General features: G+C 44.0%; 1 pseudogene; it reads right to left on the bottom strand.

The window, feature by feature from the left end:
* Window positions 1-4,620: 4,620 nt before the first annotated feature.
* LOC140466596 (uncharacterized) lies at window positions 4,621-5,176 on the bottom strand (annotated as a pseudogene).
* Between the last annotated feature and the right edge of the window lie 14,830 nt (window positions 5,177-20,006).

Genomic DNA, 20,006 nt, shown 5'->3' with positions numbered 1-20,006 from the left:
AAAGGCGTTAAAGGGATAAAGTATGAATATTGCATTAAGATAGAGGAACAGCAATATTAATATTGAATAGTAGAGCGAGTTCAAAAGGCCAAGTAGCCTATTGCTATGTTTCTCCCATTGATGCTAAAATACCAGTGAAACACCTCTAGCATTCCCACAAGTGAGTTCCCTTCACTTCACTCAATTCTTATCTATGTTCATGTAAAGAAAACTACAAACATTTATATGTTGCCCATCAATTTTCCTTCTTCCTTCTAGTTGTCTAAATATTGACCTGAAGTGACTGGTATCCCTTTGTGAACAACAAACTCTATATTGTTCCTTACTGATTCCCTCATCTAAACGATGACATTTTTGTACAATATTTCGATCCCATTTTGTTTCCTGGCAGCTGCTTGCACATTTGCACATTCTCTGTGACATTCCGTGAAATTCAAAGGATTGGTACTCATGAAACATTTGTTAACTTGTTAGAGCAGCTGTAATAGCTTTGGTTTAGTCAAACTTTAGAAATCATAGATTCCCTGCAGTGTGGAAGCTGGCCATTCAGCGCATTGAATCCACTCTGACCCTCCGAAGAGCATCCCATCGGACCCACCCACCCACCCACCCTGCCCCTATAACCCTGCATTTCCCACGGCCAATCCACCTAACCTACACATCTTTGGATTGTGGGCGGAAACCGGAGCACCCGGAGGTAACCTACGCAGACACGGGGAGAAAGTGCAAACTCAACATAGACAGTCGCCCAAAGGTGGAATCGAATGTGGGTCCTCGGCGCTGTGAGGCAGTAGTGCTAACCACTGAGACATGGTGCTGCAAGTCAATTAACTTTATCATATGCACAAAGGTAGTCTTTTCAAGAATCCCAAGGAAAATTATGGATTGTATGCCTGAATACCTAATTTGTATTCCCATTAAGAACATGAAAAATTCTGTTTGTCCTTGTGTTGCCAACGCATGTACTGTATTAAATGGCTTCTTTCTGTATTGTATGATTCTCTTATTAGTGATAGGTTAATTCCTGTGAAATCATCTGCCGACGTTTCCGCCACCTCCAATCAGACCCCACTACCAGGGATATATTTCCCTCCCCCTTCCGCAAAGACCGTTCCCTCCGCGACTACCTGGTCAGGTCCATGCCCCCAAACAACCCACCCTCCAATCCTGGCACTTTCCCCTGTCACCGCAGGAACTGTAAAACCTGCGCCCACACCTCCTCCCTCACCGCTATCCAAGGCCCTAAAGGAGCCTTCCACATCCATCAAAGTTTTACTTGCACATCCACTAATATCATTTATTGTATCCGTTGCTCCCGATGTGGTCTCCTCTACATGGGGGAGACTGGGCGCCTCCTAGCAGTGCGCTTTAAGGAACATCTCCGGGACACCCGCACCAATCAACCACACCGCCCCGTGGCCCAACATTTAAACTCCCCTTCCCACTCTGCTGAGGACATGGAGGTCCTGGGCCTCCTTCACCGCCGCTCCCTCACCACCAGACGCCTGGAGGAAGAACGCCTCATCTTCCGCCTCGGAACACTTCAACTCCAGGGCATCAATGTGGACTTCAACAGTTTCCTCATTTCCCCTTCCCCCACCTCACCCTAGTTCTAAACTTCCAGCTCAGTAACTGTCCCCATGACTTGTCCGGACTTGTCCTACCTGCCTATCTTCTTTTCCACCTATCCACTCCACCTTCTCCTCCCTGACCTATCACCTTCATCCCCTCCCCCACTCACCCATTGTACTCTATTCTACTTTCTCCTCACCCCCACCCTCCTCTAGCTTATCTCTCCACGCTTCAGGCTCACTGCCTTTATTCCTGATGAAGGGCTTTTGCCCGAAACGTCGATTTCGAAGCTACTTGGATGCTGCCTGCTGTGCTCTTCCAGCACCACTAATCCAGAATCTGGTTTCCAGCATCTGCAGTCATTGTTTTTACCTCGTTAATTCCTGTGAAAAAACTTGCATTTAGATGATACCCTTCATTCAGTACATTACAATTGTACTGCAGAGAGAAAGCACAGCTACTCAGGAAAGTCCAATAAACAGCTATGAGATAACTCAACCAAATCAGATTATGCTTGAGGGATAGCTATCAGGCAAGAGGAATCTTTCTGCTCTTCTATATCCTGTGTTGTGTGAGCTATTACATCCAATTAAAAGGACAAACATGTAACAGCTCATCTGAAAGACAGTACCACAACACTGCACTGGCTATCATCTGACGTGAAGTGGTTAGGTTCCAGGTGTGGAGACTGTACCTGCCACCTGTTGACTCAGGAGCTCCACTGACTCCAGGATGACATTGAGTCACAAAAAGGTCATATTTAATTTGTCGGAAGCTTCTCCTTCCTTGCACATATTCATCAGTGAGTGTGGAAAGTATCACCATTAAAGCTGACCTTGATTCAGACATCAGGAGACATACGGTCACAATAGCTGTCACTTAGTATTTCCATGTGTCAGTTTGTTAAAATTGACTTGACGTCATGCAATCATAACAAAGGCATCTCATACAAAAAAATGAAAGGCTTACATTTATCTAATGTATTTCTCAATCTCTGGAAATCCCAAAATTGCTCAATGCTAATGCAAAAGACAGGTTTTCCTGGTTCAACATGCTGATGGAGTAGGGCTGCTGAGCCTGGGTGGATCTGCTCTGTCCAATTTTCTTTTCATTTCTTTTCTTATATTTTCCCCTCTCTTTACTCATTTTTAAAAATTTCTCTCCTATTCTATTTATTTATCTCTTGGTAAAGGGCTTGGTTATGGAGATGGCGGATAGGCCCAGCAGCAGGTTCCTGAGTGTGCCCGGCAGCAGGGACTCGAGTAGGCCCCAGCAGCACTGTCTCGAGTGGGCCCAGCAGCACAATCTCGAGTGGACCCAGCAGTGGGATCCTGAGTCGGCCTGGCAGAGGGATCCCGAGTGGGCCCGGCAGCGGGGACTCGAGTGGGCCCTGGCAACACGATCTCAAGTGGGCCCGGCGGCACAGTCCCGCGTAGGCCCAGCAGCACGGTCTCAAGTGGGCCCAGCAGCGGGATCCTGAGTGGGCCCAGCAGAGGGAACCCGATTGGAGCCAGCAGTAGGGACTTGAGTGGGTCCAGCAGCCTGGACTCGAGTGGGCCCTGGCAACACGATCTCGAGTGGGCCTGGCAGCCGGGATTTGAGGGGGCCTTGGCAGCGTGGTCTCGAGTGGGCCCAGCAGTGCAGTCTCGAGTGGGCCCAGCAGTGCAGTCTTGAGTGGGCCCATCAGCCTGGACACGAATGGGCCCAGCAGTGCGGTCTCGAGTGGGCCCAGCAGCGCGGTCTAAAGTGGGCCCAGCAGTGGGATCCCGAGTGGGCCCAGCATCGGGGACTCGAGTGGGCCCTGGCAACATGATCTCAAGTGGGACTGGCAGCGTGGTCTCGAATGGGCCCAGCAGTGGGATCCCGAGTTGGCCTAGCAGAGGGAACCTGATTGGACCAGCAGTAGGGACTCGAGTGGGTCCAGCAGCCTGGACTCAAGAGGGCCCTGGCAACATGATCTCGAGTGGGCCCAGCAGTGCAGTCTCGAGTGGGCCCAGCAGTGCGGTCTCGAGTGGGCCCATCAGCCTGGACTTGAGTAGGCCCAGCAGTGCGGTCTCATGTGGGCCCAGCAGTGGGCCCAGCAGCGGGGACTCGAGTGGGCCTAGCAGCAGGGACTCGAGTGGGCCTAGCAACGGGGACTCGAGTGGACCCAGCAGCGGGGACTTGAGTGGGCCCTGGCAACACAATCTTGAGTGGGCCTAGCAGTGGGATCCTGAGTGGGCCCAGCAGCCTGGACTCGAATGGGCCCTGGCAACATGATCTCAAGTGGGCCCGGCAGCACGGTCCCGAGTAGGCCCAGCAGCACAGTCTCAAGTGGGCCCAGCAGCCTGGACTTGAGTGGGCCCTGGCAACATAATCTCAAGTGGGCCCAGCAGAGCGGTCTCGAGTGGGCCCAGCAGCCTGGACTCAAGTGGGCTTTGGCAGTGTGGTCTTGAGTGGACCCTGGCAGCTGGGACTCGAGTGGGCCCTGGTAGCCGGGACTCGAGTGGGTCTTGGCAGTATGGTCTTGAGTGGGCCCTGGCAGCTGGGACTCGAGTGGGCCCTGGCAGCCGGGACTCGACTGGGCCCTGGCAACGCGGTTTCGAGTGGGCCCATTAGCATGGTCTTGAGTGGGCCTGGCAGCATCGATGGCGCTGAGATAGTGCTGAAGAATGGTGACTTTCATTCCAGCAGCAGTGCTGTGGGGAAGGGGACTTGTGCCTGGTCACCAGGCCCCTCACACACGATGGAGCACTTAACAAGAAGGACTGTAAAGTTGGACGCTTCCTTTATTTTTGTGCCTTTTCCTTCTGGTCTATATTTTGGTTTATTTTTCTGCGTTTGAACATGGCGCTGGAGAGTGCAATATTTGTACCAAAATACTCATGGCAATAAATGAATAAAATCAGATTTACATTTTTAAAAATGATTTTTACATGCTAAAGATGGTATAGGTTTGTAACTCTCTTCTGCCATTGTAACTTGATTGTAGATTGGTTATTAGTTTAAAACTGGGAAAAATAGAGATTTGCTTTTCTTCATTCTTTATTACATAAATAAAAGCAGTGCTTATCTAGGACTGTAGAAAAATATAAAATTAAGAGAGGCTTGTTTTCTTTTCATGGTCTTCAAAAATTTTTGTACATTCATCTCACCATCACTATCATGGTCAGCTTAATCAATCATTCCCTACAATTCCTAATCAGTTAGGTTTTCACCCAATTCTTTCACAACTTTCTTTAGGTTCTTGAATGATATTTTACCAGTGCCGCCATTGTCAAGCAACCGAAAAGTTTTCAAAATCTCTTCTTTGGAATCTCTCTCAGTCATTTTCTGAGTCATCGTAGCTAAGAAGCCATTGAAATTGATGCTACTGGATCCTTCTTTGTCACTGTCTGAAATCATCTTTCTTATTTCTTTTTCTTTTATGTTCAAATCCAAAGGCAGGCATGGCAACCTTGACTTGCTCTACATCAATAGTTCAGTATCAAACATCAGTATCAAACAAATCAAAAGCCTCATGGTTTACTTGCTTTCATTCCTCTGTTAGATTGGGTCTTGGCCCAGTCTTTTTGCGCTGTGATGAGCTAGTGCTGGATTTCCTGAATCTTGATGCCATTATCTGAAGCACGCTGGACATAAACCAAACCCCGAGGCTGATATCTTGCACTGAGCACTTTGCCCGTTCCTAGTTGCCCTTGAAGAGACTTTGTTGCGGTTGGTGCAAATCAGTGGCCTGCTCAGCCATTCCAGAGAGCTGTCGAGAATCCACCATATTACTGTGGGTCTGGATTCACAGGTGGGCCAGACCAGGTGAAGATGGAAGATTTCCTTCCCTGAGAGACATTAATGAACCAGATGGGTTTTTCAGACAATCAACAATAGTTTTCTGGTCATCAGTAGATTTTTTAATTCCAGATATTTTTTATCGAATCCAAATTCCACCATTGGCTGTGGTGGGATTTGAACCAGGGTCCCCAGAACATGAACCAAATTTCTGGATCACTATTTAGTAATCGGTGGAGGTGAGATGGCCTCGAAGAGTGGTGACTTCTGTTTCAGTGGCAATAACCTAAATTCTCGTAAAGATTCTCATTAACCAAAGTATTGAGGTATATTGAGTAGAGAATTGAAAGGATTTGTATAAATGGTAGAATGTGACAAAGGTTGACTCCTCTTCCTATGTCCATTTTTAAGGCAGGAAATGTAGCAGTCAATCTATGAAGGACAAACCTGAGGCAAAAAAAAAATAAACAACTGGTGATGGCCAGCATTTTGCATTGATGGTGAAAGTGTAAACATTTTCTGCTGTGATTCCAGTGAAAGTCGCAGTAGTTTTGGGGTTTGGGGCATTCACACAATGTGGTGAAAATCCAGAAGCTGTCATCAAAGGTTCTGCACTCCTCCAGAAGATCCACTGTCGAGGTTCCCACGGATTGTCATCTTCCTTAGAATCACAAATTGACAAGAAATTCAAATCTAACACTCTCTGTAGAAACCTTGGAAAAAGTCTCAACACATTGAACAAGGTGTAAGCGGCGTATTAATAATGTGTTAAGCTTTATAAATTACCATGAAGCACCCTTTCTTGTTCTGCAATGTTAATTTTATATTTGTACATGTCAAATTTCTCCACAAATAATTAAACATGTCATACATTTTAAAAACTATGTTATTTTCCTAATTTGTTGGAAGTCTGGTGATCTCTGTTTTAGCTTCTACCTTAATGAAGTCAAGTATTTATATCATCATTAGAAAATTCACATTACATATACAAAACAACCTTGATTATTTGAACGAGATGGGCTGAGAGTATTTTGTTCGGATAACTGATTGTTCGGATAGCGTTATTACAGGACCTTGAGATCTTGCTTGGATAATCTGAAATTTGAATAATTGATGTTCAAATAACTGAGGTTGTTCTGTAAAGGATTGTAGGGGCTTTATACTTCTAGGTTTACCCAGTGTTAATATTTCATTTGATTTGGTAACTGTCTCTCTTGTTGCAGATGTAATATTGTTCAGTATCAAGACATTCCTTTTGATTGCATCAGATTTAAATTGGGATTGAAAAATTGATTGCAAGACCTTATTGGTGCATTTGATAATGGACAGCGAACATCTGTTGAACAAAGTAGCCCACTTGATTGGCACCACATCCACCAACATTCACTCCCTCTGCCATTGATGTTCAGTGGCAGTAGTGTGACCCAACAATAAAATGTGCTGCAGAAATTCACCAAAGATCCTGACACAGCACTTTACAAATCCATAACCACCACAATCTAGAAGATACGTGGAGTACTTCCTCTCCAAACCACTCGCTACCCTGACTTGGCAATATAGCACCATTCTTTTAGAGACACTAGGTCAAAATCTTGAAACTCCTTCCCTAATGATGTTGTGGGTGTCCCTACTCCACATGGACTGCAGTGATTCCAGAAGGAGATAGCCACCACCTTCTCAAGGACAACTAGGGATGGGTAACAAATCCTAGTCCAGCTAGTGAAGCCCACACTGTGTAAATTAATGAAAAAACGACATGCCTTGTCAATGTTGACAAAATGTTTTAAGGGATAAATGTTCTCCAGAACTCTGGGTTAGCTCTGTTGGTCTTATTTGAATTGTTGTGAGATATTATATGTCCACGTGAACTGGACTAGGATTAGGTTCTAATTGGAATTGTGGCACCTTTAACAATGCTGTTGTTTCTCAGTACTGAGTGTCTGCCTGAATTACATTCTTAAACCTCTGCAGTGGGACTATTGTTTTGATGTGTGTGTCCATCACTGTTTCATCACCATGAGTATTGCTGCGTAAGACCATGCCACTTTCTGCTAAAACTCTGAGTTTGCACCTTGATCTGTACATACATTGTCTTCACATGAGGTTAGAGTTTCTGCTCCCTTTCAGCTGCCTTTACTTAATCACGTGATTCTGACATCACTGTGCCAGCAACATCAAAAGTAGGAACTTCGGATATAGGAGTTGGATTAGGCTATTCGGCCCTTCGAGCCTGTACAGTAAGATCATAACTGATCTTGTTGTGATGTCAATCTAACTTTCCTGTCTGCCTTCCATAATCCTTGAATCCTTTGCTTTGTTGGTACCTTGTCCTGGTGGAACTGATTCTATTACTCTACAACCATATACATGCAGTCTTCCAATAGCACATCCCAATCAGCCCCGGCTTGCAAAACATTAAACATAATGTCCAATATGAAGTGTGATTCCACAGCTGGACAGCACTTGCTAAGTAATCCTGTTTGCAACAAAATGCAGCCAATTTAGACTTGTCAGTTGGGCTTGTGCATTTGAGTGTACGAGAAGCTACTTACGTTAATGCACAGTGTCCTGGTCTTTATAGACAGAAAGGATCTGTATGCACACTGTGCCCGTATCATTTCAACAGAACAAGGTGTCAGCCATTCTCTGGTTCATTTCTCAGGGCAATGCCTTGAACAATCAGAACCAACCTGCCTGGTTTAAAAACTTAAACAGAGTTCAGCAATTGTCATTGAGTCATACAGATATACAGCATATCTATCTTGTCCATGCTGACCAGATAATCTAAGTTAATCCAATACCATTTGCCAGCATTTGGCCCACTTCCCCCTAAACCCTTCCTATTTATGTACCCATCCTGAGGGCTTTTCATCATCCAACTGATGCATTCTCTATGGCAACACCTCTACAAATTGGAATTGTCCTGCCAACCAATCAGCACTCTTCTTCCATACAGTAGTATGTTGTTTTCCCTTTACCTTGACATTCTTGTAAGTTGTCGTGATGGGTAAAAAAAAAAGCTTTGATAAGACGTGTCTTTTTCAGCACTCATCTTCGGATACCAAGTGTTACCTGCAGAGACACAGCTTACCTAATAGTCTCTCCATAACTCCAGCGTGGATTGATATTTCCCATGAGCCCATGATATGAAATTAGATACGCACAAGCTACACAGCTCCTGTCACAAATCCATCAAAAGGCTCCGAATAGAAATGTGATCATGCACTTGGAAGGTGCCCAGCATCTTGGGAGTGTTCAAGTGTTTCGTGATTAATAGCATTCAGCAAAAGCTTTTTGAATAAGCAGGAAACTATCTATATTTTTGTGATTCTGGGATTAAAAGGCCATACAAGTAACCTTCAATAAAGGTTTTCAAACAGTAACAACTTTTCAACATCTTCCAGTACTACAAACATCTGTGAACTTTGCCATCCACCAGCTCTCGCCTCTTGCGCGCAATGTTAATCACTCCAGCATTGATGGTTGTGTCTTTTCTTGCATAAACCCTGAGTTATGGATTTCCTTTCCAGAACTTTTCTTTCTTTCCTTTCTCCTTTAATGTGCTCTTTAAAAGCCATCACTTTGACCATGCGTTTGATTATCTCTCCTAAAAAGTCTAGATATGGCTTGGTGTCAAATCTTGCCCATACTGTTTCATGAAGCACCTTGGGGACATTTTGCAATGTCAAAGGCAATATATAAATGCAAGTTATTGTTCTTGTAATCATGAACAAGATGACTGACTAACCATTCTTTGTGAATGTCTTTGTGTGTAGCAAATGTTGGCAAGGTGTCTAAATGAATCATTTTATTAATTTATTTTTTGCTGTGGAATTTCAGACATTTAAGTGCACCTATAAGAAGCCACCCCTAGTGTGGAAATTTAACTCTTAGCTCTTGAATTCTGTGAAGCATTTATTTTCTAACCAGTAACTCAGATACATTTTAAGTATAGTTATCCAGCTGTATATACATGTTAATGTACAACAGAAGTCACGATAATGAATCTAGCGCATGTTTTAAATGGTTATGGACAACCCACTGCCAAACAGTAAAGTGGTGTAGAGTCAAAAAGTGTGGTGCTGGAAAAGCACAGTAGGTCAGGCAGCATCGAAGGAGCAGGATTGGATTAGATTAGATTAGATTCCCTACAGTGTGGAAACAGGCCCTTCGGCCCAACAAGTCCACACCGACCCTCCAAAGAGCAACCCACCCAGACCCATTCCCCTCCATTTACCCCTTCACCTAACACTATGGGTAACTTAGTATGGCCAATTCACCTAACCTGCACATTTTTGGACTGTGGGAGGAAACTGGAGCACCCGGAGGAAGCCCCCACAGACACAGGGAGAATGTGCGAACTCCACACAGACAGTTGCCTGAGGCGGGAATTGAACCCGGGTACCTGGCGCTGTGAGGCATAATCCCTTTGTCGGGAATGCTTGTATCCAAAACATCAACTCCCCTGCTCCTCAGATGCTGCCTGACCCGCTGTGCTTTTCCAGCACCACACTTTTTGAATTTGACTCTTCCAGCATCTGCAGTCTTCACTTTCTCCTAGTTGCTATAAGGTGAAGTAATCTGTATAAATGTTGATCTGGTCAACTTTTAATTTTCATCATTTGACTGAGGCCATTCATAGGCTAAAATTGTTTTCAGAAAGGGCCACGTACTTACCTAAAATAGCTACAGTGATCACTTGAACACAGATTAGGCAATTTAAGGAGACCCATCGGGAATATGATCTGCATTGAAATTAACATTTTATCCAAAAACATCAAAGCTAGACAATTAAGTGAGCCCCAAGAAATTTGCATCTCTTGTTTTAATTCATCAGCGGTAATTAAACTTTTTGGAAATTGAACAGCTTGCCTGTCAGTTAACCAGATTGGGAAGTGCACTGAAGCTAGGCTTGCGACTATACAAATGAACAATATTTCAAAAGCTGCAATTCAGCAGCAGAGCAGAGAAGAGGAAGGATAGACACAAAAGAGTGGAACCTGGAAGACTCTGTTTTTCTCATTGGTTCCTCCATATCATCTTGACCAACAGCACCTGGTGAAAAAGCAAATTGGGAAAACACCAGTCACTGAGAACTCCAGTTGGAGGGTTTGAGCAATAGGGAGAGACTGAATAAGTTGGGGTTATTTTCCCTAGAGTGGTGACCTTATAGAATTTATAAAATCATAGGAGACATGGGACGGGTGAATGGTCAAGGTCTTTTCCTGAGGGTCAGGAAGTCCCAACTGGAGAGGGCATAGGTTTAAGGTGAGAGGGCAAAGATTTAAAAGGGACCTGATGGACATCATTTTCACATGGGGGTAATGTATGTATGGAACGAGCTTCCAGAGGAGATGGTGGAGGCTAGTACAATTACAACATTTAAAAGGTATTTGGATGGGAAGGGTTCAGAGGGATATGGGCCAAATGCTGGCAAATGGGGCTAGAATAATTTAGAATATCTGGTTGGCATGAATGAGTTGAACCAAAGGGTCTGTTTCCATGCTATACATCTCTGTGACTCTATATCTCAACAAAACACTCACCACTACTGAGGTCTCTGTTTAAAACATTAATACCTCAAGGATTTTTCAACTAAATAGCTTTTATTATCCCTATTTGTATTAGGTATTCTGTCTGTACTAAACTTATTACTTGAAATTCTGTGTGTGTATTTTGATGTTGCATCTTAATGACATCTTCACAGGTGCCTCACAGTGTCAGGGACCTGGGTTTGATTCCACCCTTAGGCGACTGGCCCAGAAGATTCTGTCATCGTTTCTGGGCAATTACTGTTGGAAGAACGCCAAGCATTTCGACCACTTTCTGCTTTTTTTCAATGTTCCACATGGCGTGCTGATACAATTTTTCCAAATCCTTCACCGATTGCTAGCTCTTCATTTTGCAGGCCCCTCCAGCTTTCAAAAAAACGGATTCTGGGTGATCCAAGATGGAGGATGGGAACAATTTGTGGCTGTAAGAGTTGCTCCATTCTTGAGGTATTTTAAGTGTTGGAGGCAATTTTCTCAAATTCCAGGAGCAGCAATTACTGTTTTGTAAGCTGTTGCATTGTTTTGGAACTTTGGGGGAAAAGAGGTCAAAACAATGGCACTTTAAAAAGGAGGAAGACAGACAAAGGCAGCAACCACATGGTCAGAGAAAGAAAGCTACACTGCACAGCAGTGAATCTGCACAGTTTCTGCCTTTGCTGTTTGAGTTCAAGTATCTCTGGACATCAGAGTGCATCTAGGAAAAATTAACAAACAGCGAAATTCACAGCAGACCTTGGAAGAAACTATGTGGAATAGATTAGATTAGATTACTTACAGTGTGGAACCAGGCCCTTCGGCCCAACAAGTCCACACTGACCCGCATACCACCCAGACCCATACTCCTACATTTACCCCTTCACCCAACACTACGGACAATTTAGTATGGTCAATTCACCTAACCTGTACATTTTTGGATTGTGGGAGGAAACCGGAGGAAACCCACGCAGACACGGGGAGAATGTGCAAACTCCACACAGAGAGTCGCCTGAGGCGGGAATTGAACCCGGATGTCTGGCGCTGTGAGGCAGCAGTGCTAACCACTGTGCCACCGTGCCGCCCACCTAGCTCACAGCATGACGGCAGATAAGGGCATAATTTTTAAAGTTAACCTTGCTATAAATCTACAATTGTGAGTAAAATGGGTTCTTTTGAAATCTGTCTCTTGATTAAATTTAAAAATATAAACCATAATACTAAGTTAGCCTGGAGTAGTGTTTTTTAGAGCAGTAAGACTGTGCTATTTTCCGGGTGTGTAGATTGTGAAGGAGCAAAGATGGACTTTAGTAGAGTAACATGCTCTTCCTGTCAGATGGGGGAGTTTAGAGAGAGTTTCCATGTTACCTATGATTATGTCTGCAGGAAGTGTGTTTGGTTAGGAAACCTGTCAGATGGATTGTTTGGAACAGCAGTTATCAGAAGGGAGCGGCAATAAGGAATTACAGGAGCTGGGGGTGTGACGGACGGCAGTTATAGGAAGGGAGAAAAGCTGCAGATATAGTCAGGTAGATGTATTAACTCCAGGAAAGATAGGAGAGGTCGGCAGGGAGTGAAGGATTCTCCTGTGGCTCTCCCCATATCAAACAAGTATGCTGTTTTGGATAATGTAGAGGGTGTTGGAGTTTCAGGGGAATGTAGCATGAACAGCCAAGTTTCTGATACTGAAAATGGCTCTGATGTAATGAGGGGTACATTGGGTTCCAAGTGATCGATTGGGCTAGGGGACTCTGTAGTCAGAGGCACAGACAGACGTTTCTGTGGTTAGCAGTGAGAAATCAGAATAGTGTGGTCCCTGGTGCCAGAATCAAGGATGTCTCAAAGAGTGTGCAGAATACTCTCAAAGGGGGAGAGGGACCAGAAGGCGATTGCTGTACACATTAGAACCAACGACATAGGAAGGGAAAGGATAAGATTCAGAACATAGAAAGTTAGGCAGGAATTTAAAAAGGGGCTTCTTGAGGGTAGTAGTATTTGGAATACTCTTGGTGCTATGAGCTAGTAAGAGTAGGACTAGGAGGATAGAGCAGATGAATACATGGCTGAGGAGCTGGTGTATGGGTGAAGGATTCACATTTTTGGATCATTGGGATTTCTTCTGGGGCAAAAGTACAAGAAGGATGGATTATACCTGAATTGGAAGGGGACTAATATACTGGCAGGGAGATTTACTAGAGCCGCTCGGGAGAACTTAAACTGGCAAGGTTGGGGGTGGTCCTAGGGAAATAGTGAGGAAAGAGATCAATCTGAAACTGGTACAGTTGGGAAAAAGAACAAGTCAAACAGTCAGGGCAGGCAGGAACAAAGCAGAGAACAGTGTAGGACTTATAAATTAAACTGCATTAATTTATAGGCTTAACATGGAAGGCAGATGAACTCAGGGCATGGTTAGGAACATGGGACTGGGATATCATAGCAATGACAGAAACATGGCTCAGGGATGGACAAGATTGGCAGCTTAATGTTCCGGGAGGGCAAGAGAGGAGGGGGAGTGGCATTTTTGATAAAGGGATAGCATTACAGCTGTACTGAGGGAGGATATTCCTGGGAATATATCCAGGGAGGTTATTTGGGAGGAACTGAGAAATAAGAAATGGATAAGCACCTTATAAGGTTTGAACTAGAGACCCCCCCATGCGCCCCCCACAATAGTCAGCGGGAAATTGAGAAACAAATTTATAAGGAGATCTCAGTTATCTGTAAGAATAATTGGGTGGGGATTTTAACTTTCCAAACATAGACTGGGACTGCCATAGTGTTTAGATGGAGAGGAATTTTTTAAGTGTGTACAAGAAATAAGGCAGGGCAGGTGACTGAGCTGTCAGTGGGGGAGCACTTTGGGGCCGGCGACCATAATTCTATTAGTTTTAAAATAGTGATGGAAAAGGATCGACCAGATCTAAAAGTTGAAGTTCCAAATTGGAGAAAAGCTCATTTTGATGGTATCAGGCAAGAACTTTCAAAAGTTGATTGGGGGCAGATGTTTGCAGGTAAAGGGACAACTGGAAAATGGGAAGCCTTCAAAAATGAGATAATGAGTGTCCAGAGAAGGTGTATTCTTGTTAAGGTGAAAAGCAAGGCTGGTAGGTGTAAAGAATGCTGGATGATGAGAGAAATTTATTTTATGGTTAAGAAAAAGAAGGAAGCATATGTCAGGTATAGATAGCAGAGATCGAGTGAATCCTTAGAAGAGTATAAAATCAGGAGAAGTATACTTAAGAGGGAAATCAGGAGGGCAAAAAGGGGACAGGAGATAGCTTTGGCAAATAGGGTTAAAGAGAATCCAAAGGGATTCTATAAATACATTCAGGACAAAAGGATAACTGGGGAGAGAAAAGGGTACCTCAAAGATCAGCAAGACAGCCTACGTGTGTAACCACATGAATGGGGGGAGCTGCTAAATGAGTATTTTGCATCAGTATTTACTGTGGAGAAGGACATGGAAGATATAGAATGTGGAGAAATAGATAATGACATCCTGAAAAATGTTTGTCTTACAGAGGAGGAGGTACTGGGTGTCTTAAAACACATAAAGGTGGATAAATTCCCCAAGACCTGATTTGGTATATATGAACTAGGAGCAGGAGTAGGCCCGTTGAGCCCCCTCTGCCATTCAATAAAATCATGGCTGATCTTTTTGTGGCCGCAGCTCCATTTACCTACCCTCTCACCATAACCCTTAATTCCATTACTGTTCAAAAAAATGATCTATCTTAGCTTTAACAACATTTACTGAGGAAGCCTCAACCACTTCACTGGGCAGGGAACTCCATAGATTCACAACCTTCTGGGTGAAGAAGGTCCTTCTCAATTCAGTCCTAAATCTTCTCCCCTTAATTTTGAGGCTATGCCCTTTTGTCCTAGTCTCACCTACCAGTGGAAACATCCTTCCGACTTCAATCTTATCTACCCCCTTCATAATTGTATATGTTTCCATAAGTTTCCCTCTTCTAAGTTCCAGTGAATATAATCCCAGTCTACTCAGTCTCTCCTCATAAGTCAACCCTCTCAACTCTAGAATCAACCTTGTGAACTTCCTCTGCACCCCCTTTAGTGCCAGTACATCTTTTCTCAAGTAAGGAGAGCAAAACTGCACGCAGTACTCCAGGTGTAGCCTCACCAGCACCTTATACAGCTGCAATATAACCTCCCTGCTTTTAAGCTCAATTCCTTTCGCAATGAAGGTCACCATTCCATTTGCCTTCCTAATTGTACCTGCAGACCAACCCTCTGATTCATATACAAGGACACCCAGGTCCCTCTGCACAGCAGCATGCTGCAACTTTTTACCATTCAAGTAATAATCCTTTTTATTGTTATTTCTACTGAAATGGATGACTTCACCTTTATTAACATTGTATTCCGTCTGCCAGATCTTTGCCCACTCACTTAAACCATCTATGTTCTTCTGCAAAGTTTCACGTACTCTGCACACTTTGTTCAGCCACTCATCTTAATGTCATCTGCAAACTTTGACACACTATACCTGGTCCCGAACTCCAAATCATCTCCATAAATTGTGAATAATTGCAATTCCAACACTGACCAATGAGGCACACCGCCAGTTACTGATTGCCAACCAGAATAGTACTCATTGATCCCTATTCTTTGTTTTCTGTTAGTCAACCAATCCTCTATCCGTGCTAATACCTTACCCGTAATGCCATGCATCTTTATCTTATGCATCAGCCTCTTGTGTGGCACCTTGTCAAATGCCTTTTGGAAATTTAGGTACACCACATCTACTGGGTCCCCGTTGTCCAGCATGTTCATAATGTCTTCATAGAATTCCAAAAGTTTAGTTAAGCGTGACCTGCCCCTCATGAACCCACGCTGCATTGCCCAATGTCTGCCTATCTAGATGTCTTGCTGTCTCTTTCTTGTTAAAGACTCAAGCATCTCCCCCACTACAGAAGTTAAGCTAATTGTTCTATAATTCCCCATCTTTTGTCTACCTCCTTTTTTTAAGCAGTGGCGTCACATTTGCTGATTTCCGATCTGCTGGAACTGCCTCAGAATCCAATGAATTTTGGAAAATTACCACAAGTGCACTTGCAATTTCTCTCGCCATCTTGTTAGTCCCCTGGAGTGCATTCCATCAGGGCCAGGAGATTTGTCTATCCTTAGCTTCATTAGCTTGCCAAACAGTAGCTCTTTTGTGATAATGATTGTTTCCAGGTCCTCACCTCCCTTCATCTCTTTGTCCGATACTGGCATGTTGTTCGTATCCTCCGTGTGAAGACTAATACAAAATACCTATTAATAGCTCGGCCATTTCCTCATATCCCATAACTAAATGCTCCTTCTCATCCTCTAAAGGACCAATGTTTACTTTAGCCACTTGTTTATGTTTGATATACTTATAGAAACCTTTGCTATCTGTCTTTATATTCTGAGCTAGTTTTTTTCTCATGTTCTCTCTTACTTTTCTTTATACCTCTTTTTGTGGCTGTCTGTTGATCTTTAAATCTTTCCCAATGTTCTAGTTTCTGGCTGATCTTGGTCACTTTGTATGCCTTCTGTCTAGAACTCAGTGGGAAGCTAGGGAGTGATTGCTGGGCCTCTTGCTGAGATATTTGTATCATCAATAGTCACAGGTGAGGTGCGGAAGACTGAAGGTTAGCTAAGGTGGTGCCACTATTTATGAAAGGAAAATCCATATAGACCGGTAAGCCTGACATCAGTGGTGGGCAAGTTGTTGGAGGGAATCCTGAGGGACAGGATTTACATGTATTTGGAAAAGCAAGGACTGATTAAGGATAGTCAACATAGCTTTGTGCGTGAGAAATAATGAGGTAAAAACAATGACTGCAGATGCTGAAAATCAAATACTGGATTAGTGGTGCTGGAAGAGCACAGCAGTTCAGGCAGCATCCAACGAGCAGCGAAATCAACGTTTCGGGCAAAAGCCCTTCATCAGGAATAAAGGCAGTGAGCCTGAAGCATGGAGAGATAAGCTAGAGGAGGGTGGGGGTGGGGAGAGAGTAGCATAGAGTACAATGGGTGAGTGGGGGAGGGGATGAAGGTGATAGGTCAAGGAGGAGAGGGTGGAGTGGATAGGTGGAAAAGAAGATAGGCAGGTCGACTCCTACTTGTCCGACCTGCCTATCTTCTTTTCCACCTATCCACTCCACCCTCTCCTCCTTGACCTATCACCTTCATCCCCTCCCCCACTCACCCATTGTACTCTATGCTACTCTCTCCCCACCCCCACCCTCCTCTAGCTTATCTCTCCATGCTTCAGGCTCACTGCCTTTATTCCTGATGAAGGGCTTTTGCCCGAAACGTTGATTTCGCTGCTCGTTGGATGCTGCCTGAACTGCTGTGCTCTTCCAGCACCACTAATCCAGCGTGAGAAATAATGTCTAACGAACTTGATTGCGTCTTTTGAAGAAGGTAGAAAGAGGATTGATGAAGGAAGAGTGGTGGACGTGATCTATATGGAATTCACTAAGGCATTTGACAAGTTTCCCCATGGGAGATTGGTTAGCAAGGTTAGATCTCATGGAATACAGGGAGAACTAGCCAATAAGATACAGAACTATCTCAAAGGTGGAAAAAGGGGGTGGTGGTGGAGGGTTGCCTTTCAGACTGGAGGCCTGTGACCAGTGGTGTTCCACAAGGATCGGTGCTGGGTCCACTGCTTTTCATTATTTATATAAAGTATTTGGATGTGAACATAAGAGGTATAGTTAGTAAGTTTGCAGATGATACCAAAATTGGAGGTGAAGTGGACAGCAAAGATGGTTACCTCAGAGTACAACAGGATCTGGACCAGATGGGCCAATGGGCCGAGGAGTGGCAGATGGAGTTTAATTCAGATGAATGCGAGGTGCTGCATTTTGGAAAGGCAAATCAGAGCAGAACTATACACTTACTGGTAAGGTCCTGGGGAGTGTTGCTGAACAAAGAGATTTGAAGTGCTGGATCATAGTTCCTTGAAAGTAGAGTCGCAGGTAGATAGGATAGTGAAGAAGGCATTTGGTATGCTTTCCTTTATTGGACAGAGCATTGAGTATACCAGTTGGGACGTCATGTTGCGGCTGTACAGGACATTGGTCAGGCCACTGTTGGAATATTGCGTGCAATTCTGGTCTCCTTCCTATCGCAAGATGCTGTGAAACTTGAAAGGGTTCAGAAAAAGACAGATGTTGCCAGGGTTGGAGGATTTGAGCTATAAAGAGAGGCTGAACAGGCTGGGGCTGTTTTCCCTGGAGCGTCAGAGGCTGAGGGGTGACTTATAGAGGTTTATAAAATCATGAGGGGCATGGATAGGATAAATAGACAACGTCTTTTCCCTGGGGTGGGGGAGTCCAGAAATCGAGGGCATAGGTTTAGGGTGAGAGTCGAAAAATTTAAAAGGGACCTAACGGGCAACTTTTTCACGCAGAAGGTGGTGCATGTCTGAAATGAGCTGCCAAAGGAAGTATTGGAGGCTGGTACAATTACAGCATTGAAAAGGCATTTGGATGGGTTTATGAATAGGAAGGATTTAGGGGGATGTGAGCCAAGTGCTGACAAATGGGTGGAGATTAGGTTAGGTTACCTGGTCAGCATGAACGAGTTGGACTGAAGGGTCTGCTTCCGTGCTCTGTAACTCTATGACTGTCTGTGTGGAGTTTGCACATTCTCTCTGTCTCTTCATGGGTTTCCTCCAGGTGCTCTGGTTTCCTCCCACAATCCAAAGATATGCAGGTTAGGTGGATTGTCCATGCTAAATTTCCCCATAGTGTCCAGAGATGTGCAGGCTTGGTGGGTTAAGTATAGGAAATGTAGGGATTACAGGGATTAGGGTAGGGGGACTGGGTCTGGGTTGGACGCCCTTCAGAGGGGTGGTGTGTACTTGATGGCCTGTTTCCACACTGTAGGGATTCTATGATTCTCTCAGGAGAAAGGTAACACCTAACAGGTAATAAAATTCATTTTTCTTTCACTTACTTTATGACCAGCCCCATCATTTTGTCCTAATCAATTCCATTTCTAACTGATGTGATTAGCTGCATGCTAAAAAGCAATAAGAACAAAAGACTATTTTTGCCAAATTAAAATCTGTTTGACCTGTTGATGAGAATTTATCAGAACTGTCTGAGCATTCTTTTCTAAAGATTTTATCACAATCACTTGTGTGATTTCCTGAAGAAGAAATTCTGTTACATCTCCTATTAAAATAGGATTACTTGTGCAGCATATTTGCTTAATGGGATGATGTGCAGACACAAGTGTTCCAATTATTGTTTTGCATGTTTCAAATGCATTGTAAAACATAATGGAGAAACATTGAGTTTATTGCTCCAACCACAGTAACCTGCATTTGCATAAGTTCTTTAAACTAGCAAATAGTCAAGTCCCTATATAGGGGGACAGATAAAAGATAATAAGAATGGGCATTGAACCACGGTGTGAGATTTAGGGAGTTGGGTGAAACATGAATAGAGAGATTGGGTTTTCAGAAACTGTTTAGAGTTGGAGACTGTAATGAGCATGATGTTCCAGTTAATATAGCTAACGGGATTCCGAAAGCACCTTCATATAAATACAGTCAGAGAGTCAGAGATGTACAGCACAGAAACTGACCCTTCAGTCCAGCACGTCCATGCCGACCGCATCTCCTAAATTAACCTAATCCCATTGGTCAGCATTTAGCCCATATTCCTCTGAACCCTTCCTATTCATGCACCCACCCAGATGTCTTTCAAAAGTTGTAATTGTACCAGCCTCCACCACTTCTTTTGGCATCTCATTCCATACATGCACTACCCTTTTATATCTTTCTCCACTCACCTATGCACTCTAGTTTAGGACTCCTCTACCCTGGGAAAAAAAAGACCTTGGCTATTCACTCTATCCATTCTGCTCACGATTTTATAAGCCTTCAGCGAAAATAGCCCCAGCCTACTCAGCCTCTCCCTTTAGTGCAAGCCCTTCAACTACAGCAACACCCTTGTAAATCTTTTCTGCACCCTTTCAAGTTTCACAACTGTAGCAGACAGACAAGAATTGAATGCAATATTCCAAAAGTGGCCTAACCAATGTCCTGTACAAAGCAACATGACATCCCAACTTGGATAATCAGTGCATTGACCAATGAAGGCAAGTGTACCAAACACCTTCTTCACTACCCTG

The sequence above is a fragment of the Chiloscyllium punctatum genome, chromosome 44 (genome assembly GCF_047496795.1).
Source record: "Chiloscyllium punctatum isolate Juve2018m chromosome 44, sChiPun1.3, whole genome shotgun sequence".
Classification (NCBI taxonomy): Eukaryota; Metazoa; Chordata; class Chondrichthyes; order Orectolobiformes; family Hemiscylliidae; genus Chiloscyllium; species Chiloscyllium punctatum.
The sequence above is the reverse complement of the archived record's forward strand: the minus strand, read 5'-3'. Positions and strand labels throughout refer to the sequence as shown.